Here is a 26,509-nt window from a genome sequence, read left to right as displayed (position 1 = left end):
CGTCTATCTCTGTTGTGGCATGTGGATCCTTTTAGTTGAAGCAAGCGGGATCCAGTTCCCTGTCCAGGGACAGAAGCCGGGCCCTTTGCATTGGAAGCATGGAGTCTTACCCACTGGACAACCAGGGAAGCCCAACCAGGGAAGTCCCCTGCCTACCTTCTTACCCCACGTTCAATTCATCTGTAAATCTTGTTGGCTGTACCATAACAACATATCTGGACCTGACCATTCTTAACACCTCCACTGTAGCACAATGCTCTAAGTCATCGATATCTTCTACCTGATCCTTATAATAATCTTTTAACCATTTTAGTAGTTCCAGCCCTGAAGTCTGTTCTCCATAGCAGAGCTATTTTCTGCAAACCCAAATGGATTTGGTCACCCCTCCAATGACTCTTCACATCCTGCTTTATTTTTGAATGAATCACCATTTGACACTGTATGCATTTATTGGCTTATTGTATTATTATTGTCTTTTTTCTACAATGTAAAGGCCATGATATCAGGGACTTTGTGTCTTGGTAACTGCTTTACTTCTTAGAACAGTGCTTAGCAGATTTAGCCATACTTCATTAGCCATTGAAATAAAAGTCTTCTACTGAGATCTTGAATTATTTTCTCTCTAAAAATAAACTTTCTAAATGTTAATTCCATAGGTTTAACATTTCAAGCATTTGAGCTATAATCTACTCATTCTTGGCTCAAATCCATTGGTTGGGGAGCCAAACTAGTGAACAGGCCCTAGGAGTAATAGCAGCTACTCAATGAACACTTCTTCTATGCCAGGCTCTTGTGCTTAAGCATTTTGCTGTATGTCATTGAATTCTAGTGTAGCCCTAGTGCTGTGTTTAGTGGCTCAGTCTTGTCTGACTCTTTGCGACCCCAAGGACTGTAGCTCGCCAGGGTCCTCTGTCCTGGATTCTCCAGGGAAGAATACTGGAGTGGGTTGCCATGCCCTCCTCCAGGGGATCTTCCCCATCAAGGCATCAAACCGGGGTCTCCTGCATTGCAGGAGGATTCTTTACCAGCTGAGTTATCAGGGAAGCCCTAGAGAGAGGTATTATTACCACTGTCCTCTTACAGAGTGTGACTCCAGGAGAGGTGAAATAACTTGTCCTGCCAGGTCAGAGTTAACCTCCCAGGTGGCTCTAGTGGTAAAGAACTCGCCTTTCAATGTAGGTGACGTTAAGCGGCGCAGGTTCGATCCCTGGGTGGGGAAGATCTGGTGGAAGGCATGATTGGCAACCCATTTCAATATTTTTGCCTGGAGAATCCCATGGAGAGAGGGGCATGGCAGGATACAGTCCAGAGGGTTGCAAAGAGTCGGACACGACTGAAGAGACTAAGCAAGCTCACGCACCACCTGAGATTCAAATCAAGGTGAGGTTGACCCTTTCTAGCCGTGTCCGCCGGTTACCGAAGTAGGGAAGCGGCTGGATTCACAGCATTCCTTTTGCAGTTCCATGTTCTAGGGTTCTGGGATGTAATACATACCCCTCCACCCACCACCAAATACTCCTAGGACCAAGCCAGGTAGTTCACTTCTTAGAAATGTCCTAAAGGCCACTGTCCTCTAGGCTGGGATAAAAAACTCGATGATCCAGAAGAAAGCGACGTACCAATTCGGCTGACCGCTTGAACATTGGGTATTTAAAGTTCTCAAAAGGCAGCTGACCCCCGATTTGGAGGGAAGGAGGCCGGAAAGAGGGGACTAGGGCTGGGCCTGACCACAGGAAGGTTCCCCAAGACCTGCCTGGGCGCCAGCGGGGGACGTTGGGGCTCTGACGCTGAGGTCTGAGGGTATCAGCCAAGCATCTCGATCCTAGCCCGGCTTGGGGGCGGGGCCTGCGGCGCGGGGCGGGGCCGGCGCCCTCGTGGGCGGGGCCGGCCCAGCCCCGCCCCCTCCTCGGGGATGCCGGGATGTTTACACTCCTGACAGCCGCAGCCGGGGGAGGAGGCGCGGGAGTCGTGGGAGGATGGGCCGCCGCTAGGCTCTGGCTCCGGACGCGCCTCGCCGTGCGCAGGGTGGGTGCCCGCGCCTGCAGCGTCCGCCGGAGCGGCGCGGCGGGAGGTGGCCAGCGCTCCGGGCCTCGCTGCCACAGCCCCGGGCCCAGCGGGCCTGTCCGCGGCGCCGCCTGGCTGAGCCGCCCGCCCGCGCCGGGTCCTGCGCGGGCCGGAGGACGCAAACCTCTCCGCTTCCTGGTGAGTCGCTGCCGCTGGGGTCTTGGGCACGCGGGCCGGGGGCCCGGCCGGGTGGGGCTGCCCGCGGAGCCAGGCGGGGAGGGGAGGTCGGGCCCGCGCGCGGCGGCCTGGGGATCACGCCGTGGGTGGGTCGAGGAAGGGAGGCCGGTGCGGGGCGCGCGCGGCCGGGGGACTTCGGGCCACTCGTGGGCCGTGGGGAGAGCCTCGTGCCCCGCGCGGCCCGGGCGCCCGAGCCCGCCGCCGTAACTAAGAAACTCCGGCGGCCACGGCGGCGGCGCAACAGGTCTGGGTTTGGGGACCCGAGGAACTTGGCGAAGTCCCGCCTTCCGGCGCACGCTCATTGGCTGCGCCTCTTATTTATTCCTCGCGGATTGGCTGGGTCCAGCTGTCAATCGGCCACCGCGGGACTGGGCTGAACGAACTTCCAGGGAGAAGTGGGTGGTGGGAGCTTTGCAGACTGGCTTGCTGGAGTGCCGGGAGGATGACCGACCTTTTGGAGAATGTGCTTTACTGGGGCTCTGTCAGGACTAGGAGACGTCAGAGAGAATGATTGCAAGGCAAATAGCGAATGGTGGTAGTGCTAGTGGCAAAAGAAGAGAAATAAAGTCATTGAACGTTGAGGCCAAAAATCAGAGACGAAAGGGAGCTCAAAGGGAAAAAGGAGAAAAAGTGATAAGACTACATTGTCCCGTGTCAGGAAGGGAACACAACCTAGAGAAGGATGCTGCAGTGAGATTTAAGAGCTCCTGTCACCTCTTTCCTGTAAACTAGGCCTTGGGAGATAATGTTTCAAACAGATGAGTCTTGTTCTCGCCCAGCTGTACTTAGGGATGGATACTAAAAATAGTTATTTACAGTAAGATATGTTTCCATCCTTGAGCGTTGTTGGTGACAGAATTGAAAGAAACATTGCAGAAACGAAATGATTTTTCCTCTGCTTTGAGGCTACTGATCATAAGGATGCAGTTGAAACAAATACCCATAGTTTGTAGAGCACTGAGTGCCCGCCATAATTAGAACCACTGTTGGTAATTCCTCCTCCAAGGAATTTGCAGTTTATAGAAGTATGCATATTCCCTTCAGGCTACAGCTGCGCGTCTCGCCAGGTTGCGTTACAGAATAAAGTGAAGAATGTGTGCGTGATCATTCTGTAAGGGAGCGTGAGCTCTTGAGGGTGTGGTCGGAGAAGGGCTTAGCACTTTCCCTCAAAAATTTATAGTACCTTTGGGACATTCTGACTGAAAAGGGTGAATAGTTAAACGAGATACAGTTAACTCTGTAATGCTTGCGGTGACTCCTGGTAAATGCACGCCGAGTATTCTTGGCCGGAACCCTTGATGAAGGCCCGTGCAGCCAAAACAGGTTAACAGAAGACGTAAGGAATTTCATTTCCAGAGATCCAGTCCACAGCTTGCTTCACTCCTAAAACCGCAGCATCCTCAACTTGGCCCTGGACTGGGTGAGAGCTTTGAAAAAGTTTTAAACTGCATGGGGCCGACGGGAGGAGGGCGGCGAAATTAAAAGGCGAAGGTACCCCTAGTGGAAGCTGGTCGCTCTCTCTCTGGGGGGGTCGGGGGCTGCCCCGGACCTTTCTTGGAGGCGCGGGCGGCCCCGCCCCCTTCAGACGGACGGCCTCCGCAGCCAATGGGCGGCGAGGACGGCGCGGCTCCGGCTGTGGGGGGCGGGCACTTCCTCCGGCGCTCGGGGCCAGTGGGAGGGGGGCGGAGGTTTTCATTGGGGGGCGGGGCTTGCGAAGTAAACACTCAAGATTAGGGAGAGGAGGGGACAGTTGTGAGATAAATCCGAAAATGAGGATGGGGGGAGCTGGTCAGTTAAACACATAAAGTGGGGGGGACGGCGGCAGGTCCCTGGGATTCCCCCCCCAGGTGCTCGTCTCCTATCAAGGTTCAGCTGTACCTTGGGCTCCCCAGTTGGTGTGACTGATGTTTGTGGGGGTGCGGGGGGGGGGGGTTGTTCTTTGAAATCGTGTGAAAATGCAAACCGAGAACTCTTAAGACTCCAAATCCTTCAGCGTTTTTTACAGTTAATTTGGAGCGCTTTCCATAAACAAAAAGTGGTTTGCAGTCTCCAAAGTGAAGACGACCCCCCGGGTGCAGACTCATTTGCTAATCCGCACTGCTGTTCTGCTGGGGTCCACTGATCCCGATCGCACCTGCTGCCCTCCACGCCTCTCCACCACTCACAGCTTCTGGCTGGACCATCTCGAGAGCCCTTTTCCAGCCCAGTAAAGCAGCACTTACTGCAAGAATGAGGAAGGCACGCCTGGTATGATGGCTGCGTTCTAGTGGAGGAGGGGAGACTGGGGGCCTCGGTGTTAACGTCCCCGAATAATAGAACTCAGTTTTGCAGTTTCACACGACCAGGATGTGGGCTTGAGTATCTCACCTCTTACTCCCCTCCCTCTGTGTTTCTGGTGGTTGCAGGGGGCAGTTTGAGGCACTGATTTTTTCGGAATATTCACGTATTTTCTTCTTGACCATTGTGTATGTACTGAAATGTAGATTTCTCTTTTTCACTTAAATAAGTGGTCTGAGATGCCAGTCACTACAGTGAGACTTCTGCAGGCTTTTACATTTACAGTGAGCTTGTTCCTGGAACCAAAGCTGTTTTTTCTAGAAACTGTCTGATGTTTTAAAATGTATCTTTCTAGTATTACAAACGAAGCCACCCTTTAAGGGCATCTAGAGGGGACAGAAATGTTTACTTACTGCAGTTTTGGAAAAGAAGTTGCTTAATTAGATAGTAAGTCCCCAGAAATTCCTTTTAGGTTTTGTTTCATTTGATTTTTTTTTTCTTTTTAAATAGGCTTTGGTATTTAAAAAATGTGAAGTGTAGATGCACAAAGTGATACTCTGTCTGCATAACTAGTTTCACTCAAATTAAAATATTTGTCCCTTCAAATATTTGCTCAAGAGTTGTGTGGGTAGGTATTCTAGTACATCATATATAAAATATGGCAACAAAGTTAGTAATATACTAAGTGTTTTGGAAATGGCATGTATAATATTGTTTGCTTTGGCTTGCCTTATCAGCAGTTATTTTTCAGCATTTTTATAAATATATAGTAAGATGTTTTAAGTGTTTTTTCATGCTTTTGAAAGTTTCAACTTAATTCCTTCTCCCTTCAGTTTTAAAGGGAATTTATATAATAGTAATCAAATTTATTGGCAGGATACAACAGTTGATAATTTTTAAACTTATACATAGAACTAACGTAGGACCGTTCATTCTTAGAGTTCTAAAACCTGTAGACTGCTGATTTTCTTTTGGTGATTAAATAGTTTGAGTATCTCTGTGTATTATATATCTTCCGTTTTAAGGAAAACAGAATATATTTCATTGTTTTCAGTGAGCAGTGGGAATGAGGAGAACAGATAGGTGGCCTTGAAGCATTTATTCATGTTTTCAAGCAGGATAGCTTCTTTTTTTAACCTTTGTTAAAATACTAGCTCTGGCACAGTATTTATATAATGAACTGATACAACCAGCTGTTTGGCAATAGCTGTCCAGAGTGTGTTCATCAAAATAGTGTGCAAATGAACGGAACACAAAATTGGTATTTAATTGGTCTATCGAGTTTTAGAAATGTACGTGTTTTCTATTATTTAGTGGAAACAGCCCTTTCTGTGAATCTTGCTGGTGGCCTTCTATTGATAATCACTGTGAGTCATTGAAGGAACTTTTTCATTCCAGGTTGCTTTCATATAGAACAGGGGCTTGTAGACTTTGTCTCAGAAGGGTGAGAGAGTAAATATTTTTGGCTTTGTGAACCTTGTGGTCTCTGCAGCTACTGCCACCGCACCCACTGGCATACCTGAACAGGTGGGTGTGGCTCTTCCGGTAAAACTTTAGAGTCAGGCTGGAGGCCCCCTCCTGCCCTGGAAGGTAACACACAGATCTAAACCTGAGTCTAGGATTGGTGTTTGGGCTGGTAGGGATTTTCCAGGGCGGCATTTTAGTCTTTCCTGGTCCTTTGATCCCTGTGACAATCTCTTGATCTTCCCCAATCCTCTTAGAATAATGCTCAGTTATTCATTGCCAGATCTTGTGTGTAATCTCAGAGACCTCATAACATTTCAACCTCTGTTAGACTTTTAGGGATTTCTGCTGTTCTTGCCTCAGGGGACCCCCTCACCCATCCTGCGATGTGCCAGCTCTCAGCTTCCTTCTTGATGCTAAGCCAAGATGGACCCTGATGTCAGACATTTATCTTTGCTTAACCGACAGATAAGACTGGAAGGAATGTCTTTTGGTGTGTTTCTTTAGCAGTTTTTGTTCTAAGTCTTCTGGAATGGCTGCCTTTGCTGCCTTTAGAAAGAATTTCTGGCATGAGTAAGAGTATGCACAGATTTTTGTCTTTTTAGAAAAACTGACTTAGTATTTTTTTATAAAAGACTTTTTTCCAGTTTTTTTAAAAAAAAAAACAAACTTCTAAAAAGGGCCTGCATTGTAAGGAGAGGCTGCCATCTGGGTGTTTGGGACCTGGGGTGTGCTTGGGGGTTGCCTAACTCTTTCCTTGGCATTCAGTAGAGTTAGCTGCCACTGACCTGGGTGTAGATAATGGAAAGAGCTTGAATGCAATGGAAAAGGCAAGAGCTGTGAGCTTACACACGCTTTCCCAGCCCAGCCCCAGTAAGTTCAGGGTGGGCAGAAATAGTGACCCCTCAGGGTGGGGCCTGGGGCTTCAGGGCTTACTGCCACCAGCTGCCACAAGCCTCCTCTCTTTGTGTGACCTCGCTGCACAAATACAATTTACTGTGTTTACCCAATGTGAAAAAGACGGAGGCCCAGGTTTCTCTTCTCTGCTGTGACCTTGGCTGAGCTACTCGATTTGTTGAGACCATAGTCTTCCCAGCTCGGGTCCCATCATTGCTTGGAGGAGTAAGTGACCGCATATTTTTAGAAGTAGGGTAGGAGGCTCCGTAGTGTTAATTTCGTCTCACCTTTTCTCTAAGGACGTTTGGTGCTGGAAACCCGCTTCTTCTCTGTTTCTTCTGCCAGGAGACCTCGCTGCCTACCCTCTCCTGGCCCAGCTGTATTGGAACAGGTTCCTTCTGGCTCCGCTGCCATTTCTGTCTTCTCTGCCTTAATTGTTCTTCCCTTTTGCCCTGTGTTGTTCATATTTATAATTTAATTGTTCCCAATAGGAGTTAATTTTTTACTATATTTTCGGGGGATGGGGCAGTAAACCTTAGTTCCTCAGGAAAAAACCACAAGAGGCTTGGGGGTTATATTTTGGACCAAAAAAAAAAAAGATGAGAGCTGCAAAAAGATACTTAAATACTAATTGAAAAATGGAAAAAGTTAGAATATTCTTTCTAGTATATTTCTACTATGCTTCCAATTCTTTTTTTTTTATTTGTTGTTTTTCTCATATTCCCATGTTTACCTGGAAAATTACTCTAATTTCTTTCTGATCATAACCATAACAAAGCCACATATCATCTATTATATTATTATTGGGAAAACAAAGCATGTGGACATGTTTATGAAAAACTGCCATACCTCTGAGACGTGAGGAGTTGCAGCTCTTCCACCGCCTCGTCTGTCTAACTGCTGGGCCCTACAATGAAATAATGTGATGCGTTTGCGTACTGTCGTAAAGATACCCAGAACCAGACGGTAGGTAATTTATTTCAGGCAAATAGCACGTCCTTACTTTAAGTAGTCATGTTTAGGCATGTTTTGCTACTTAACAAATACAAGTAAATTGAAAGACATTGTACAAAGAGGATGCTTCCTGGTGGATTGTTTTATAGCAGTAAATTGATGTTTCATTCTCAATGTCACATGGTAACCTATAGATTCACTTCTTTTTTTTTAACATTAAGACACGTTTAGAAGAGCATGGTAATGGGAAGTATTCAGTGAAAACGGCATTTTTTAAAAACATTTTTTGTCTACATCTGAAAGTTTTAGTAAAGTTTCTCCAGTTGATAAGTATTTTGATGGTTGAATGGCATACTCTTTTCAGCTTCACTTTGTCATCTTGAGCCCCAGAGTGTTCAGGGCATCAGCCATCGATGATGAGTTGCATTGTATCAGGTGGTTCTCCCCCTAGTCTTCTCGTCATTCTCATCTCTCTCTCTGTCTGTCTCTCTCTCTTGTCGGAAGGCATGTATTACACCGTGCTCAGTGGTATTGGGTGGGTGGGTGGGAGGGAGTCTGAGCTTCTGGCAGTTGCCCAGCACCCAGCCCCCAGGGAGTGGCTGCTGCCTCTTCCATGAGCAGCAAGCCCAGGGCTGGGACTGCTGGTGCTGCCCTCCCGGGGATCCAGGACCAGACCTGGCTGCTGGGGTCAGGCCCCAGCAGCTCCAGGTCCTGGGCTCCAGCACGTAGCACCTCCTGTGTTAGTTTCCTAGGGTGGCCCCAGCGAGTTAACTGGATGGCTGCAGACAGCAGAGGTTTACACGCGCTGTTCTGAAGGTCAGAAGTCGGGTTGTCCACCGGGCCGTGCTCCCCGTAAGGGCTCCCGGGAGCGTGTGCCCTTGGCTCTCAGCCCACATGTTGGTGGCCCTTCTGGGCCCTGCGTGATGGGTGGCCATCCCCGTCTCTGACCTGCCTCATGGCCACCTTCCTGTGTCTCCTCCTATCCTCAAAAGGACTCCAGTCTTACTGGATTAGGGTTGTCTGATGACCTCATCTTTGCTTCTGATCACTTACGCTTAAAATTTAACAAGCATGATCTAAATACTTTTTGTTTTTTTCTTCCAGTTTCTTTACCACACCAAAGATTTTTAGATTTCTGGTCTTTGTGTTCTGAGCAGAGTATTTAAGGTTGTATAGGGATTGTATTGTATCAGCACTAGAGGGACGCGGGCACCCAGGCCGTCCTGTACGTACGTCATCTGCAGCTTGTATCTTACTGCTCCCCCAGAACAGCTGTTCCAGAATCAAGTTTCCACTCACCCTTATTTTGTGGTTTCCCTTAGGAGACCTTAAGTGCGTAATTCACTGAATCAGATACTTTGAGAGCTGGAAGGAAACCTAAAAAGTCGTCTAAACTGACCTTTTCGTTTAATGTGAGAATAAACTGAAGCCCAAGGATGTGAATTTGCTAGTGCACATTCCTCCACATTCCACTGCATTCCCTAATAGTCCACACTGCCTCGTGTACCTCTCTGTCAGGCTCTTGGTGGTAGGCATGGTGTTTTGTTTTTTACTTCTGTTGGGTTAGCAGTCGTGCGTTCTTCAGGCAACAAGAAGAAATGCCACATGGTCTTTTTAGAAAAGAGTTGCTAATTTAAAGCTTTATTTATTTATGATGGGAGTCGGGCCCTGCTGCTCACATCATTCCGCTCCGGGGGTGGGCAGCTCTTGGGGCAGTTTATGCTTAAGAATCAGCCCCTCCTAGCAAGCACAGACAGCCTCTCAGCTCAGCTGCTGGCCAGGTACTATCGACGTCACTGTTTATCATCAGTGAAAATAAATGAGGTAAGTACATATAAGTCTAGACATTCCCTGTAGCTCAAACGGTAAAGAATCTGCCTGCGAGGCAGGAAGCCAGGGTTCGATCCCTGGATTGGGAAATTCCTCTGGAGGAGGGAATGGCAATCCACTCCAGTATTCTTGCCTGGAGAATCCCATGGACAGAGGAGCCCGGCGGGCTATAGTCCATGGGGTCGCAAAGAGTCAGACATGACTGAGAAACTAACACACACACAACTCTGCGTAAGAATTGAGTAAAAACCGAAGAGGAAATTCGGCTTCAGCAGTGGAAGAGGGTAGTATCCCTAAGTGTTAGTGTTAGTTCTGTCCCAACCCAGTGGTCCCTGTGAGTGTGCTGCTTTGCTGGTCTCACATTTGGGGCATGTTCAGGGTGTTCTTCTTAGTGTGAAAACTCACCGCTGCCCCCGCCCCGCCACAGTTTGCTCTGCTTCAGGCCACAGCCCGGGGTCCCCGCAGAGACTTCGCTCTGCCCGCCCCTCCTGCAGCCCACGCTCACCCCGGGGCTTGCCACACCAGGCTTTCCTGTCTCTTGGATCTGGCCGAGCTGGCCCGCATTCAGGAAAAGTGCGATGACTCATCTGTTCCTCTTTCCATGACCGTCCTATTTCCATTGATAACACGGGCTGACTCCCTCCTTGTCCCTCAGCGCAGCCTTTGCGTGTGAGTGATGTTCTTAACCTGAGAGAGTGTGCATGGCCGTTTTAAAACTACTGTATCAGTAATTTTTTTAAAAAAGGCTCTTATTTATTTGGGCCACACCACATGGCGTGTGGGATCCTGGTTCCCTGACCAGGGAGTGAACCCATGCCCCCTGCCCTGGAGGCACGGAGTCCCAACCACTGGACCACCAGGGAAGGCCCTCTCTCAGTGGTTTTTTTGTTTATCTTTTTCTTTAATTTGGAGCTTACCAATAAATCCAGGTCCCTTTTCCCACCATTTCTACTCCCCCCACCTTAAAAATATATATATACATATATACGTGTGTGTATCATAAATAGTACCAGAAGAGGCAGCTTGACAAAGTGAGTTTTGAAGTCCTGGACTGAGTCTGGGTTCATTTTTGTATGCTTTGAGATGGCAAGCGCAGGGTCTCAGGGTGAGCTGGGTTAAAATGCACAGGACGTGGCCTAGGAGTCAAGGAGCTGGGCGTGTGATTAGTGGTTCAGTTAATGGGAAGGCACCTGGGCCGCAGAGATGCGCTCAGGGTGCAGGGCGCCCTGACCCCCTGGGCGTGGTGCTGGGTGGGCACGCTGCCGTCCGAGGCCCCTTCTGTTCACAAGGTGGGCTGTCAACCTCGGAATGTCAGTGTTTCCAGACTCAGCCCTGGACACCAGTTTTTCTTCATTGTGAAGTCTGGGGGGATATTTGCATATGCATTGCGAGATAGTTGGAAAGAGGATCCAATTGGCTGCCCAGCCCTTGACATTAAGCTTTCTCTGGACTGGGAAGGCACAGCCGCCTGCAGGCCTCGCCTCGGCCGTTGGCTCTCCGGGGATCTGCAGCAGCTGAAGGGTGATCCGGGGCTTCTGTCCACGCTGGGACCCTCCTTTCTCCAGTGTTCCCCTTCACTGTTCGCCCCACTTCCCCCCTGGGTCCCACCACTTCACAGGTTGAAGACAGAGATTTGAGGGTATCGGTAAGTAGCTCAAAGTGAGTAGACGGATCGTCTAAACACAGGTCTATCTTTGTGCCTGAAAACTCTCTCGGTTTTGATGAATTGCAGAAGATGGGAGACAGGCGTGAGCTGTAGTTTGTATCATCTCGCCTGGCTCACCTGTGCCTCCAGTCAGGACCCTGACTCACCTTTCCAGATTCGCTTCTTTACTCTCCCCTAAATGTTAGTTTCATCTGACAGCTCAACTCTTCATTTTTTGGTAAATTCTGTATCCTTTCCCTGTATCCTTTGCTCTCTGCTTTGTGATTTTCTCACTATTTTTATGCCTGTTTTTTTTTTTTAATCAGTTGTTAAATCTCTGTGGTTAAAAATCATCTTTATCCTTTAAGGCTCTGCTCATATGTTGTACAAAAAACACAAAGACCTCTTCCTTCTTTAGGCCTTCGGTGCTTATCCACTGGCCCCGTGGTTGTGCTTGTCTCAGCGTCCTTCCTGGAATGTGTGCTTCTGGAAGGTGTGAATCACGCCCCGTGCACGTCTGTGTTTCCTGCAGGGCCTGGGACCTTTCTTGTCCGGACCAGCAGTTCAGGGAAGGCAGGTGATGGCGCCCAAGCGCCTGTGTGAGTCCGAAGGCCCCGGGGCAGATCCCTGCGTCGGCAGAGGTCCTGGAGGGCTGAGTGGTGGACTGCAGGCCCCGAGGGGGCAGGGCAGATCCAGGGCCTCGGGTGAGGGGGGTTTACTCTGCGAAAGGGCGAAGGTCTGACCTCCAGGTGCTCACTGTCAGCCGGGGGTCTGGGCCTGGTGTCTGAACTCTGCACTGTAAAATTTGAAAGATTTCAGAGTGGGGTGAGGTGAGAGCCAGGACTGGGAGAAACTGGAGCATGCCAGGCAGGAAGTTGGTGGCAACCGGAGGGCTGTGGAGTCAAGATGGAGACCAGTTGGGCGGTTAGGTACGAATTAGAGGCTCGGCAGCCAGAACAAAGAAACAACTGAATTCCTCTAATTAGGAAGGACAGTAAACCAGGAAGAGGAGTCAGATGAAATTGATTTGAATCTGATTTGCTAAGCTGTTCACTCGGTATCCTTATGTTTGCCTTCCTTAGAGGCTGGCCTATTCCTAGTTCAAGGGAAGCAATTTGGCTTTCTGTAAAGGGAAAGGAACCTCTCTCTATCCATGAAAGGTGCTTTTATGTATATATTTGCTAAATTAATTCCATTATGATGTTCTAATAATCCCCTCCTGGGAAAATGTTGAACTAAGTTAATAAAGAAATTACTAGCTTAATACTTGAAATTATTCCCTTCTTAGGAATAATTCGTGTTGTGCTTAGTCTGACTCTTTGCAACCTTTTGCAACTCTTTGGACTGTAACCAACCAGGCTCCTCTGTTTATGGGGTTCTCCAGGGGATCTTCCTGATCCAGGGATCAAACCTGGATCTCCTGTGTCTCCTCCACTGCAGGCAGATTCTTTACCTGCTGCTGAGCCATCAGGGAATCCCCTTCAAATTGATGGAAAATTATCATTTCATTAGTGGTCATCAGATGCTGACATAGTAAAAACTTGTTCCACTTCCACACAGATACGTTTTATTTAGTTATCTTCATATTTTTCATTGCTGAAAGTTTGAGAGGATACTCAAAATGTCAGTAAGTATTTAAAAAAAAACATTTAAGGTATTTATAAAACACCAGGCCACGTGGACCAGCGGTACATTTGTATATTCATGAATATATTCAGGAAGAAGCACATAGGAAATTAACCTGGGAAAACACCCAGAGATGGTGTATCAAAGGCCTTGAACATTGCTCGGAAGGTTGGCCCTTCCCTCTCCTGTGATGTAATGGTAGAGTGTTACTTGTACCTTGATGTTTTCAAGTTCTGTTTTTAATAGCAGTGAAAGCTGTAGTGCTTTGGTACCTCTTTATTTGGTTCTTAGTTAATGGCAGGTCAGGAACTAGCATCAGAATAGAAGCAAGATTGTTGTAGAGGGAATTTGTTAAAAAAATTTGTTAAAAAAATGTCTTAAGCTTAGTTTGGCTTATGAGATGTGTGAAGAAGTTTAGTTTATATTTGAAAATCCAGACTTCAGTGATACTATAGTATACTTTAAAGTTACCAAGAAAAAGTAAAATTACCAAGAAGAGGGGCTGTTTTTTCTTTTTTTAAACAAATTCCCCTTTAGTATCCTCTGACTTTCTCCCCTTTTAAAATTTAGGATTGCATTAGATTTATTTATCTGTCTACCTGTTGATTCATTCAAGACCTTCTCCCCATTTGTAGGTAGGGTTTTCCCCTCGTTTCAAGTCCTCCAACTACTGTCTGTAGAATACCTTCTGATCCCTTAGTCTCCTGTGTGTGTGTGTTAGTTGCTTAGTCCTGTACGACTCTCTGCAACCTCATAGACTGTAGCCCGCCAGGCCCTTCGTGGGGTTCTCCAGGCGAGAGCACTGGAGTGGGTTGCTATTTCCTTCTCCAAAAGGAACTATAGAAAGAAGGAAAGTGAAGTCGCCCAGTCGTGTCCGACCCTTCGCGACCCCCTGCAGCCCGCCAGGCCCCTCGTCTGTGGGCTTCTCCAGGTGAGAGCTGGAGTGGCTGCCATCGCCTTCTCCACTTAGTCTCCTACCCGCGGTTCGGGCGTCGGTGCCTGCTCCGCCGCAGCTGGCTCGCGCCCTCCTGCCCCGCGGCGGTGGCCTCGCTGTCCCCACCCCGTCCTCTGCTCTGGTCGGCTCTCCCACTGCCCTTCGAGTCGACTTGCCGGCCGCCGCCTGCGTGGACCCCCTGTCAGCTCTGCTCCCGGCAGTCCCTGCCCGGCGTCTGGTGGAATCCTGGTTTCCTGATGTTGTGAAGTCTGTGTCTCCCCTGCGAATAACCTGAGAGGTCGCGATTGCCTCCCTTTTTGTGCATTTCGCGTTCTCAGCAGCAGTCGTAGACACAGTGACTGTGCCCACAGCGGCAGGACGAGCTGCGGAGGACCAGAAAGTAGGAGAACCAGGTGTCCAGGGAGGCCCTGCGTCTGCGCAGGGGTCTGGGGGCATCCTTTACCTGCAGCTCCGGCACTTTGTTCTCGGCCTCCCTGCCCCCATCTCTGAGTAGCTGTGGCTCTTCCTTGAAATGGGGTGAAATAAAGCACTGAGAGACTTCACTTTCTTGCAGACTCTTAGGACGGTTTATGTGTCATGGTGTATGCTTCCTTGTTGAAGGCAGGGAGTGCATGTCTTTGATTGTAAAGGGGTTTATTCACCTCTGCATTTATTGGAGCATCTAGTTTTTTTGCGGCTGTGGCTTTGTCCTCCTTCATAAACAGGGGGGTGATCATGGGGTTACAGGAGGAACAGACTTTGTCCCGCATGGTGTCGGAGGCATCTCACAGCTCTGTGCAGTCCCCTTGCCACTGGTCTTTTCGTGCCATCATGGTGCTGAGGTGTTCACCCACGCTGAGCACCATCAAATCAAAATGAGTGTCAGAGTGGTGTGAAATCCTCCAGTTAGCTGGGGAAAGGAGAGTTGAAATGCTCTGTTTCAAGGCAGAGGAGACAGTTTGGGGTAAAGTTCTCATAGTGCCTGACAGTGGGGAACCAGGGAGAAGAAATACTAGCCAGATCAGCGTCGAGTACAAGCCTGCTGTCTGCACAGAGCGCAGGGCGGCATCCTGTGTTCTCATGGAGTCTCCTTTCATCACAGCGACCCGAGTTCAGGACAAACCCGCCTCTGTCCCGGGCGGGGAGTGACACCCTGCTCAAGTCCTAGTTTGGTTGCCTGGGGGACTCCTGGTGACACTCTCCGGGGGCAGCTGGTCACCTGTGGCTCAAACACCGCAGCGGGGTCTGGCGAGGGGGCAGCTCCGGGGTCACTGGTGTGGAAAGGGGAGCGGGGTAGCCTCTCTGGGAGGGCACGTCCACGGCTCCTCACCTTTGCTCGTGTACAAGGGCTGCTGGTGCTGCTGCTAAGTCGCTTCAGTCATATCTGACTCTGTGCGACCCCACAGATGGCAGCCCACCAGGCTCCCCCGTCCCTGAGATTCTCTAGGCAAGAACGCTGGAGTGGGTTGCCATTTCCTTCTCCAATGCATGAAAGTGAAAAGTGAAAGTGAAGTTGCTCAGCCGTGTCCGACTCTTGGCGACCCCACGTACTGTAAGCGACCCCATGGACTGTAACCTTCCAGGCTCCTCCATCCATGGGATTTTCCAGGCAAGAACACTGGAGTGAGCTGCCATTGCCTTCTCCAGTGTACAAGGGCAGTTTCACTAAAAGGTAGGTCAGTACTCCATGAATCGTGGGAGAAACTAAAGGTTAACTTGTGTGTTGCTATCTGACTTGAGCTGTAAGTATAGCATGTAAGGTATTTTCTTGTGAAGACCTGAATAATGCAGTTTCCATCCTTTATATACCTGTGCTTTTTTTAAAAATCAATTTATTTTAATTGGAGGATAATTACTTTACAGTGTTGTGGTGGTTTTTTGCCATGTGTTGACATGAATCAGTCATGAGTGCACGTGTCCCCCAGCCTGAACAACCCCCGCCCACCTCCCTCCCCACCCCATCCCTCTGGGTTGTCCCAGAGTACCGGCTTTGGGTGTCCTGCTTCATGCATCGAACTTGCACTGGTCATCTATTTTACATATAGTAATAACCTGTGCTTTCAAAGTCTCTTACTGTCTGCCAGCTTGCTAAAATTTTTATCATTTCTTTAGTCAGAGGAGTGGATTTCTGCAGAGTCAGAAGGTTTCTGAAAACAAAACTTAAGTAGCTGTCAATCATATAGTTCCATTTTGAGTGTGCATCTGGCATCACTGTTAATCAGATCTTCAAACTTCTGTGAGTCCTTTATGTTTAAAGTCTCGGTAGCTTCCTCAGCATCATGTGCTTGTCATTCCTGCTGTTGATTTAAAATAGTTATCTTTACTCTTTGGATAGTATCTTCCTAAAGTATAGTGTCACACGACACGTGTGCCAGAGAAAGTAGATTTGTTTCAACTGAATGTAGAAGTTTGGTGTGATTGCGGTCTGGGTGCAGAAGAGCAAGAGGGGCTTCTGGGTGCAGGGCAGGGCTTCAGGGCAGGGGGCTGCAGCATGGGAGGGGGTGGGGGGGCACAGGGCAGGGCTGCAGGGCGGGGCAGCAGGAGCAACAGGATTTGGCAGAGTTTCCTGAGGATGTCTGCCCAGCAACTGCCTCACGGAATTGCTTCAAAGCCTGGTTGGGTTCTGTGACATCGAGGAGAATGTGACTGTAGTATCCCACTGCGCACACGGACCACGCCTCCTTTACCGCCCGTCTGCCCGTGGGCGTCTGGGCCATTTCCATGCCCTGGCTCCTGTGAATACTGCTGCAGTGAACACTGGGGTGCAGTGTCTTTTGAATTGTAGTTTTGTCTGGATATAACCAGAATATGCCCTTTGCCCATTCCACTCTTTAGGTTGTCCTTTTCTTACAAATTTGTAGGAGTTTTATTTTTATGTATTCTGGGTAGTAATTGTTTGCCTACTCTATAGTAACTGTTTTCTCCTTTGCTCATGGTGCCCTTTCCAGTGATCAGATTTAGTTTCTCAGTAGGTAAACCTTAAAATACACAATTTAACCATGACTTACTTGATAAGTAAGCTCATCGAGAAGCCTTAGTAGAAGCTAGGGCAGTTCCGTGTAACTGTGGAGCCAGTGGCCTTTCCTACCTGCTTTGCTCCATCTTTTCTTAATTTTCTGTTAATTTAAATTTGCTGTCAAAGTCTGCGCACGGTAAAAAGGAGGTCAGGTGACCCAGAGGTCTGATTATTCTGCCTCTTCTTCTGAGGGGCGAGGGTGGGCAGGAAGGGGGCAAGGCAGCAGTTCTCATGGACGTCGAGGGGCACATGTGATCTGTTTTGCTGGACACTAACTGTGTCCGTCTCACCTGATTTTCCATTGGGAATATCTGTTGTTATGACTGACGCAGGTCTCGGGAGAGTGGTGGGGCCTGGGTGCGGGTCAGTGGAGAAGTTTCTTGGCGGGGATGCGGGGAGACCTGGTGGGCGACCTGGCTTCCCTCCTGGGCTCCAGGGCTCCTCTCCTTGCCTGGTGTTGCGGAGCGTCAGAGGGAGGGGGTGAGAAGAAGGCTTTTAAAGCCACTTTGTAGTTTACCGCAAACTAGTCTGGGCAGATGGAGAAGGCAATGGCACCCCACTCCAGCACTCTTGCCTGGAAAATCCCATGGATGGAGGAGCCTGGTGGGCCACAGTCCATGGGGTCGCTAAGAGTCAGACACGACTGAGCAACTTCACTTTCACTTTTTCACTTTCATGCATTGGAGAAGGAAATGGCAACCCACTCCAGTGTTCTTGCCTGGAGAATCCCAGGGACGGGGGAGCCTGGTGGGCTGCCGTCTATGGGGTCGCACAGAGTCGGACACGACTCAAGTGACTTAGCAGCAGCAGTCTGGGCAGAAAGGAGGACCTTGGAGGTTCAGGAATAGTATGTAGAACCGTGTGTCGCAGCGGACATGTGCCAAACAGATGAATAAGCAGCAGTTAATAAGTTTTTTTTTTTTTAATAATAAGGATAAAATGTAAAATCATGAGTTAATTCAGGAAGATCTATTGAATTTTTCCTTTATTTAAATGAGCAGTGTTTTTCATTTTTTTTGTGATGATTGTTTGGTTAGGGAGTGCTTGTTACAGACAAAAGACTGTTAGAACAGATGACCTTACAATACATAATTCATACTCATTAAAGTGTTTCCAAGTCCTCGCTTGTATTCCATGGGGCCTTATCAGCTTTGTTATGATAGAATTCACTACTATGAATTATTTAGTATTCTATTATAGTATACTGTTCAAAAGCAGATGATCATGTGAATTTGAACTTGTTAGGTCCTGATTGTTTGACCTGTGTTCCATGTAACTTCTTGTTTTATAAATCTGGTTATTTAACAAGTGTGTTTATAGGACTTTCCTGTGTATTGGAGGTGAAAAAAAAATGAAGCGATCGAGTCTGCTCTTAAATAGGAGTTGCTGAAGGCAGTGGCACCCCACTCCAGTACTCTCGCCTGGAAAATCCCATGGACAGAGGAGCCTGGTGGGCTGCAGTCCATGGGGTCGCTAAGAGTCGTACTCGACTGAGCGACTTCACTTTCACTTTTCACTTTCATGCATTGGAGAGGGAAATGGCAACCCGCTCCAGTGTTCTTGCCTGGGGAATCCCAGGGACGGGGGAGCCTGGCGGGCTGCTGTCCATGGGGTCGCACAGAGTCGGACACGACTGAAGCGACTCAGCAGCAATGTTGTTTTTGGACCTGGAGGTATTGGACCCCAGATGCTTAGAGGACTGCTTCATTAAAATGCCCAGGGACAGGTTACTTAGAGGGGTGTTTCATAAAGGGTCACCTGAGTGTGAAGCAGGGTCGCCAGGCAGGTTAGCTGGGAAGCGAGTTTCAGCCAGGATGGCTCTGTGTCTGAGGCACACAGGCGTGGAGGAGCCTGGCATTTGGGAGACGTGACGATGGTTCATTAAGGCCAGAGGGGAGGACGTGTATGCGAGCCAGTAAGGAGCACGGCTGAGAAGAGAGCTTCATTCCTCAAAGGGTTTTAGGCGGGATTGTGACATACCATGTTTTTGTTTTAGATTGATCATGACAGTGGGTGTGTAGAGTAGGAAGTACGTTACCCAAGAACATTTCATAGATTGTAATAGTCGCAAGGGCTTGGGAGAAGCCGAGGGGGGTCTGGGAGGTAGACTGAACGGGCGGTGGGGACTCGTGGAGGTGAGGGGGTCGAAGGTGTGGTGTGGCCAGGGAACTGTATGCCCGGGCGACAGGCAGTGCCATTCCCTGAGAAGGGGATTCAGAGTAGGCTGGATTTGAGGGGGTTGGGATCGTAGGCATTTCTGCTTTGGCTCATCAGGCAGAGGTAGGGTGGGAAATGAGATTCCAGAGCTACTAGCTCATAAATCATCAGTATGTAGGAGGCAGGTTCTGTGCCAGCTGAAAATGCATCCTTATCGATTTAAATAATCAAGGGACTTGCCATTAAAGGAAACCTGAGCAAGCAAATCAGCAGAATTGCTCATTGATCATAGAGCAAAAGATGTATTTTGCGTGGAAATGAAATAATTTCCTTATCACGCCCTTATGGTGGTGACTCAGGTTGCTAGCTTGATTTATTTCAGGCAGATACTAGATTAAGTAGTAGAAAATAGAGTAGCCAATAATTGATAAAAGTAAGTCCCTGGAAATTGGGTCGTCATCCAAGAAATTGGAAGAAATCAATGTTCTCTTTAGTGTCACAGAATACTGGAGGTAATGGTCAACTACTGCAGAGAACAAAACCCAGTGTCGTGGCCAAAACAGTGTGTGCACAGCAAATGACTGTTCACGTGTGAAAAGGGAGTGATGGTTTAGGTTTCAGTGATTAGAGAAAATGTGTTGCATGTGTGTCCTTTAGAAAAAAAATACTTAGAGATGTACTATAGGAGTAAAATAAAATTAAAAAAAAAAACTAAGTTTGGGAGGGGGCCATCTTTGTACAAAAGCGCTGGGAATGAGCATGGGAGCAAATTACATGTAAAAGCAAGACTAAACAGGAGTTATTCAGGATTCGAAATAGTAAGAATGCCAGGAATAACTTAGGTGGGCTATGGCTATAGAACCTGTAATCTAAGAGTTTGGGGATGGGGTGAGCATTAGAGGGGAAAGTAATGGCATTGTCAGTCCTTGGCTGCCCTGGATTGGATTGTATGTCACAAGATGGATTTCATTTCTCCTTTGATGCTCAACCAGAAACTGGTCAATGGAGAACTTAGAAAACCTTGAAAGTCACCGTTAGCAGAATTTAAAACAGAGTGGGATATATGTTTGTTTTCTTGGGGTTCCCTGGCGGCTTAGACTTGAAAGAATCTGCCTGCAGTGCAGGAGACCTGGGTTGGATCCTTGGTTGGGAAGATCCTCTGGAGGAGGGCATGGCAACTCACTACAGTATTCTTGCTTGGAGAATCCCATGGACAGAGAAGCCTGGTGGGCTATAGTCTATGGGGTTGCAAATAGTTGTACGTGACTGAGCAACACACATACACACACACACATGTTTATTTTCTGAGTAGTTGGATAGGATTAAGGGCATGGTCCCGCATGGCAAGAGATGAAAAAAAATAAACATAAAGGAAACAATAAGACTATAAAAAACAAATATTAGTAAACCAATTTACATTAAATGTATTTAATATATTAAACATGTTAAATTTCTGTTTTAAAAGATGGACTCAACCTAAAAAATAATCCTTAACTACATCCTGTTTTCAGAAGATACCTTAGAGCAAAGAAACCCAGAAAGGTTAAAAAGGGAGGTCAAGATTTATAAGGAATACACAACAGAAAAGACAGAAGGTTAACAGTAAGAATTTCAAAGTAGAATTGAGTGAAGAAGCACCAGGTACAGCGAAGGGCAGGCTTCCACAGTTGACTCACCGCAATCAGCAGAGCCGTAACTGCAGAACGGGAGGTGCACGAGTTGCCTTCACAGCAGACTTTTCCGCCCAGTTTTTATATGTTTCATAAGATTAAATGAATGGGAATCTTTCTATTCATGCCCTTGAGTTAATATATTTTTAACACGAAAAATGGGACCAGAAGAGAACATTTAAATACAATATCAACCAAACTGTGTTCTACAGATTACCAGAGTCCTCCAAGATATTCATAGAAGTTCTGTGGAAGGAATTAGTGCCTAGACAATTCTAGAAAAATCTGTAGGGTGCCACCTTGGAGAGCCACAGTGCGCTCTTTAGCATATTAGGGTCTCCAGGAAGCTGAGCCCAGCATTAGTTTAGCCCAGTATTTGGTAGACACCTTTATGATCCGTCTCCTCTTTCTCTCAACTTAAGGGGATCTGGTGTTTTAAGGAACAGTTGGGAAAACACTGGTGAATACTGGTGTACACTCTGTAATCAAATGAAGACTTAAGGAGCAGTTGAAGAGCCTTTGATTAATCACAGAAGGTTTATCTGACCAAGAAAGGTTTATCTGAGCATATGCAGATGGCCTGATAGGAGAGATCTAGTTATGCAATTCATTACCTTGTTTGGTTCAGTGAGAAAACTTGATAAGCTTGCTAGAGCAGAAAAGCATTTAATGTCATTTGGTACCTCCCCCCCCCTTTTTTTTTACATTAAAAAAAAGCCTCTTAGAAAATTGGGAATATTGTTTGATATGGAATATAGTCATTATCATAATCTGTTGCAATTTCATAGAAGTTCGTCTTTATTGTTTCTTATCTGCTATATTTTAGGCTCTTTGAGAGAAGGAAAGTTAATTTTTACATTTTATTGTCACCCATTCTAATATAGGACCTTGTATTTTATGTATTGTATAGCAATTTGTCAAATAAGAACATTATTTGAAAGTGTATCCTTATGTAAATTTTAGATTAAAAATGGATTATAGTAAAAATGATTTTCCTTTATGTAAAATCTTTTTAAAGTGTGAAATATACGACTTCTCAAAACTGTTACAGACAGTCTTCAGGATGGGCCCCCATGCTTACTTTATTCATTGTCCAGCAAACCTTGACACTCTGGGATTTAAATCTTGTCTAACAGTCAAGTAACAGGGGCATTTATAGACATTCTTGAGCAGTAAAGGGGTATTTACAAGTACTGTTTTTAAAAAGGATTATCCTGGCCAGAAGGATTCTTCTTGGTAAAGCAGGATGCCTGAGAGGAAGACTCTTGTAATGGTGCAAGGTTCATTTAGGAAATCAGGGGATTTGGGGACCCAAGGCTGGCTCAGAACTCCCCAGGATGTGGTTGGCTTTTGAGCTAATTTCTCTATGGTCTTGAGGACTGCATTCCAGCTCATGAAACCCTAGCTCCGAACTGTGGCTTTACAGAGCTAGAGAAAATGTTCACATGCAGATTTCTGCAGTCTTTAGGAAGAAGCTGCAGTTACTGAGGCTGTGTGTGCGGGTGTGTGTGTGTGTGTGTGTGTGTGTGGGGACCAGGCACAGACAGGATGAGCTTTATATTGATTTATAGGAGTCAGGAAACCTGGAGTTCCATTCTTTTCTTCTGTGGCAATCTTGGATAAGTCATGTAACTTCTGTCTTTGGAGTTTTCTCACCTGTAACCTGGAAGTTATTCCTCCCTGCACTGTGATGTTTTGAGAAGTTGCCTGTGATAACATTTTAAAATTCCCAGACTCTGGGTATAAGAGGTCACTGAAGCATGTTGGTACTTATTTTACTGGAAGAGGACATATGAACATAGAATTTGGAAACCCTAAAAATCATGGGATTAAGAAAACATGAAGATCTTTTTTCCTTTTTCTTTTGGGTTTTCAAGTAAAAATTAAGCATGTAGTTTTAACTTAAAAATTTAAAGTTTTAAATTTAAAAGACTTTGTATTACAGAGAAAATTAATAGTAAAGTTGTGTCATGATTCAGAATCAGTATTTACATTGCTAGCATTTTGTTAGTTATTCTATTCAGTATTTACACAAAAATCTGCTGTTTTAACTGTGTAGTAAAGAGTAAAGTGTCCATGAGATCCTGCAGGCAAGAATACTGGAGTGGGTCGCCAGGCTCTTGTCTGGGGGATTTCCCCAGCCCAGGGCTCGAGCCCAGGTCTCCGGCACTGCAGGCAGACTGTACCCATCTGAGCCACCAGGACTGTGTAGCTCGGTGCAAACGTGACAGAAGAGGTTTGGACCAGGTTTCTTCTCTCTGTAACAATTTTCTGGAAGAATGGGGAGGTTTTTCCTCACCTGACAGATGGTAAAGGAAAGACATTGAGAAGGCAGCTGGACTTCCAGGCTTGTTTTTGCTGGATGGTGACAGAGTCTTAGCTGGAATTCATAATTTTTGTTGTTACCACATTTCCCATTTGAGCACAGCATCTTTTGTTGATGATTATGACTTTGTAATATTTCATAGTTGTAATAGTCTTTTAGGAAGATAGTCAAATGGTGTTTGGCTTTTTTTTATTGGTTTGAAGAATCACAATACAAAGCCACAAGGATTATTTTCTGTAAGAGGACATACGTTTTTTTCCTTTGAGAAAACAAATTCTCAGGCTTATTAAATAAATATGTTCATATAGTCATTTACTAGAAATAGAAGTGTGAATAAGTAATGGGCTTATAGCTCACACATTTTTCCATGTTGATTTATAATAGGAAAAACTGTATATAAAGTGTTTCATGAAATGATCCTCTAAATATGCATTCATAAAGTGATTGACCTCTCTTTTAATATAGGAGAAATATCTATATGGAAAAGGTTAAAAGGGAATAAGTTACGAAACTGAGGATGTCACCCGTTTTATATGGTTTGCCGCGTTAACTTTATACACGTAATAGTTCCCATGCTACCTTGATGAGATAATTATAAATCAGAATCTTAGAGCATCACATCATCTTTAAATAGTTCAGTAGAGAATAGCAAACCCAGTAGTATTAACTTGATTTTTTTTTTTGGGGGGGTGGTGAGGTCAAGCCTGTAGTTGAAACGTCTTAAGAACAAAGCAAAAACTATTCCTTCTTAGTATTTCAGATTTCAGATTAATCGGTCAGGGTTTGTTTTTCAGTAGGGTTTTCCTCCATGAAGACTCTGATGGAGGGCCTTTAGGAATGGCTTCCTCGGGCTTCCTCTCAAGGCTGGGACTGAACTACAGCAGCCCAGGCTCCCAGCTTGGAGCTGCTCCGCTTGAATCAGAATGTCAGGAAGCTCTGCGTTTGTGCAGCGCGACTTAACTTATTTCAGAGGAAATCAGAATTTGGCGGATGTTTGAGACTGGAAGGGACTTTGGAATTCAAGCCATCCAATACTTCATTCGATACTTGAGGTAACTGAGGCTCAGAGCCTTCAGTCGGACATTACACACAAGGTTGCTGGTAAAAGTGGGTTGAGTTGTATTCTCTGTGTCGTATTCAAATGCTCTTCTCCCATGGTTGTTACTTATGTTTGTGAGCGTCTCCTTAATAACATCACCCAAGAAGTAAACAGGAGCAGTAAAGTTCTGCAGAGGTAGGTTATAGGACTCTTAGATTTCATTCAGGGCTGTAACAGAGGAAATGATTATTTGAGAAATTTCTCCTCGGTGGTAGGCTAATCCACAAATTGTATTTAAAATATGATTTGTTAACGTTTAACAAAATGCTGTAAAGCAAATCAATTTCTGCATGAAAGGGGCTGTGCTTGAAGACCTCATTAAGCTTTGACAATTAATGAAATAACTACATTTGTTAGTACATTGGGTTTTATGTTAATACACTTACCTTTGACACATTAAACAGAAGCGTCAAGTTCCACATAGTCAACTGTAATGGACATTTTTGATATCAAAACTAAAAGTCCGGGGTGTCCCTGCTGGTCCAGGGGCTCCGTGCTCCCAGTCAGGGGCCTGGGTTTGATCCCTGGTCAGGGCGCTAGATCCTGCGTGCTGCAGCTCGGTGTTCACAGGCCACAACCAGAGATCCCGCATGTCCCAGCAGTGCTTGCGTGCCGCAGATAGGACCTGGTGCAGCCAAGTGAGGAAAACAGTCTTTAAGAAAGACTTTAAATCCCTTAAGACGTAGAGATGTGCGTAATCTGACAGCCAGCTTTCAGTTCGGAGGCTGTTCTTGGACATGATAGTGGTTTTGCCACTCTTGAGTTTTCTCTTTTGTTTAAGTCATGTATTAAATAATAAGTAGGTCTGTTTGGCCTCTGTTTCCAAGTGGGCAAGGCTGCTTTAATCTCTGCGGCTTTGAGCTGGAGAGAGGACAGTGGTGAGTAAGGGGGAGTGTGGGAGAGAGAAAGGCTGCCTGGTGTCAGCCCGCCTCCTCCTCACAGCCCACGGTTCTGGTCCTGGGCTATGACTTGCTCGGTTTTCTGGTTGGTGTGGCCTGCGATTTTGGTTTCTGTAGGTGTTACACATAGTTAAGTCATATGAAAAAGTCCTGCAGGGATTTTAGGTTTATTTTTTTGGAAATATTACTTCTGGTTTTAGATTTTAGAAACTGTTACTTTTCAGCCCTCTATCCTTTGTTCCATGATATCTACTCAGGGGCTTAACCATACTTGACTGTTTCAGGGAAGCGTAATCCAGCTAATCAGCAGCCGTCAGGCCCTGCAGCTCGTGAAGGCAGCTCGTGCAGGGAGACTGAGAGCCGTCTGTGATCACGGATTTGGTAGCCCTGAGCGATGGTGTCACTGACAGCATGGTGAGGCCCTCGGCGCCTGGGAGGGACCATAGAGGGGGCGCATCCTCCTGGCTCCAGGGGACACGGCGGGGCAGGGGGCCCCGGCTGCTGGGCTTTGCCTGGAAGCCCTGGCGATAGGTGAAGTTAGGACTTCTGCAGCTCAAAAACGGGCCAGTTTGGCAAAAAGCGTGGGGCAGGAGGCTCTGATTCATTGTCTGTGTGGCTGCCAAAGTGGAATTTGTGAAATGGAAAACCAGCTCTGACGCCCCGTCTGAGAACCAGCCAGTCTTCCGAGGCTGCGTGCAGTAGCAGGAAACCCGAGCCTGCCCTTGACTTTCCATGGGCTGCGTCTCCTCTGAAGCCTCTTCTGGGCTCGGAGCTCTTCCAGGGAAGGCTCCCTTTGTTGTTCGTCTCTTTATCCTTGGTACCCGCCAGCTCCACAGAAGGGAGTCAGTACCTTTCTTTAGGATAAATGGAACTGTAATTCCAGCCTAAGGAATTTGTACTTAATTTTAAAAATGGTGGAGAACAATTAGACATTTTTAAGCACAAGAATGATATGGTGAAGGTATTCTAGGATCTTTACCAACAATAGATTATTATGATGCAAGCCTTCTAAACATTATGCTCTGAAACGCCTCAGCCTTAGAGTAAATACACATTTGTAGTCTCAGATATTTGGGTAAGTTAACTGATGGAGCCGCTCCTTGCTGCTCTTGTTCAGTCACTAAGTCTCATCCTCTGTCGTCCCCTTCTCCTGCTCTCAATCTTCCCAGCATCAGGGTCTTTTCCAATGACTCGGCTCTTTGCAAAAGGTAGCCAAAGTATTGGAGTTCAGCTTCAGCATCAGTCCTTCCAATGAATACTCAGGGTTGATTTCCTTTAGGATAGACTGGTTGGATCTCCTTGCTGTCCAAGAGACTCTCAAGGGTCTTTTCCAGCTGCTCTTCTTAATTTTACCTGAAGTAGCATCTAGAGTCAGTTTTAACCACTGCTTTTTAAGTTCACCGAGACGGAGCAGGATTAGGTAGCCTTTATTTTTTTATTCCTTTGGTGGATATTTGAATGTCTCCTCTGTGCC

The 26,509-nt window shown here is 46.7% G+C and overlaps 1 protein-coding gene across 2 annotated transcripts in view; it reads left to right on the top strand.

The window, feature by feature from the left end:
• Window positions 1-1,922: 1,922 nt before the first annotated feature.
• NEK7 (NIMA related kinase 7) overlaps window positions 1,923-26,509 on the top strand; it is a 138,248-nt gene continuing 113,661 nt past the window's right edge. For both annotated transcript variants that reach the window (XM_070384681.1, XM_070384680.1), the window contains exon 1: window positions 1,923-2,202. The gene's annotated coding sequence lies outside the window, so the exon portion shown is untranslated. The remainder of the gene's footprint in view (window positions 2,203-26,509) is intronic.

Source organism: Bos mutus, chromosome 16, assembly GCF_027580195.1.
Source record: "Bos mutus isolate GX-2022 chromosome 16, NWIPB_WYAK_1.1, whole genome shotgun sequence".
Classification (NCBI taxonomy): domain Eukaryota; kingdom Metazoa; phylum Chordata; class Mammalia; order Artiodactyla; family Bovidae; genus Bos; species Bos mutus.
Note: the sequence above shows the minus strand (reverse complement) of the source record. Positions and strands in the feature narration are given on the sequence as shown.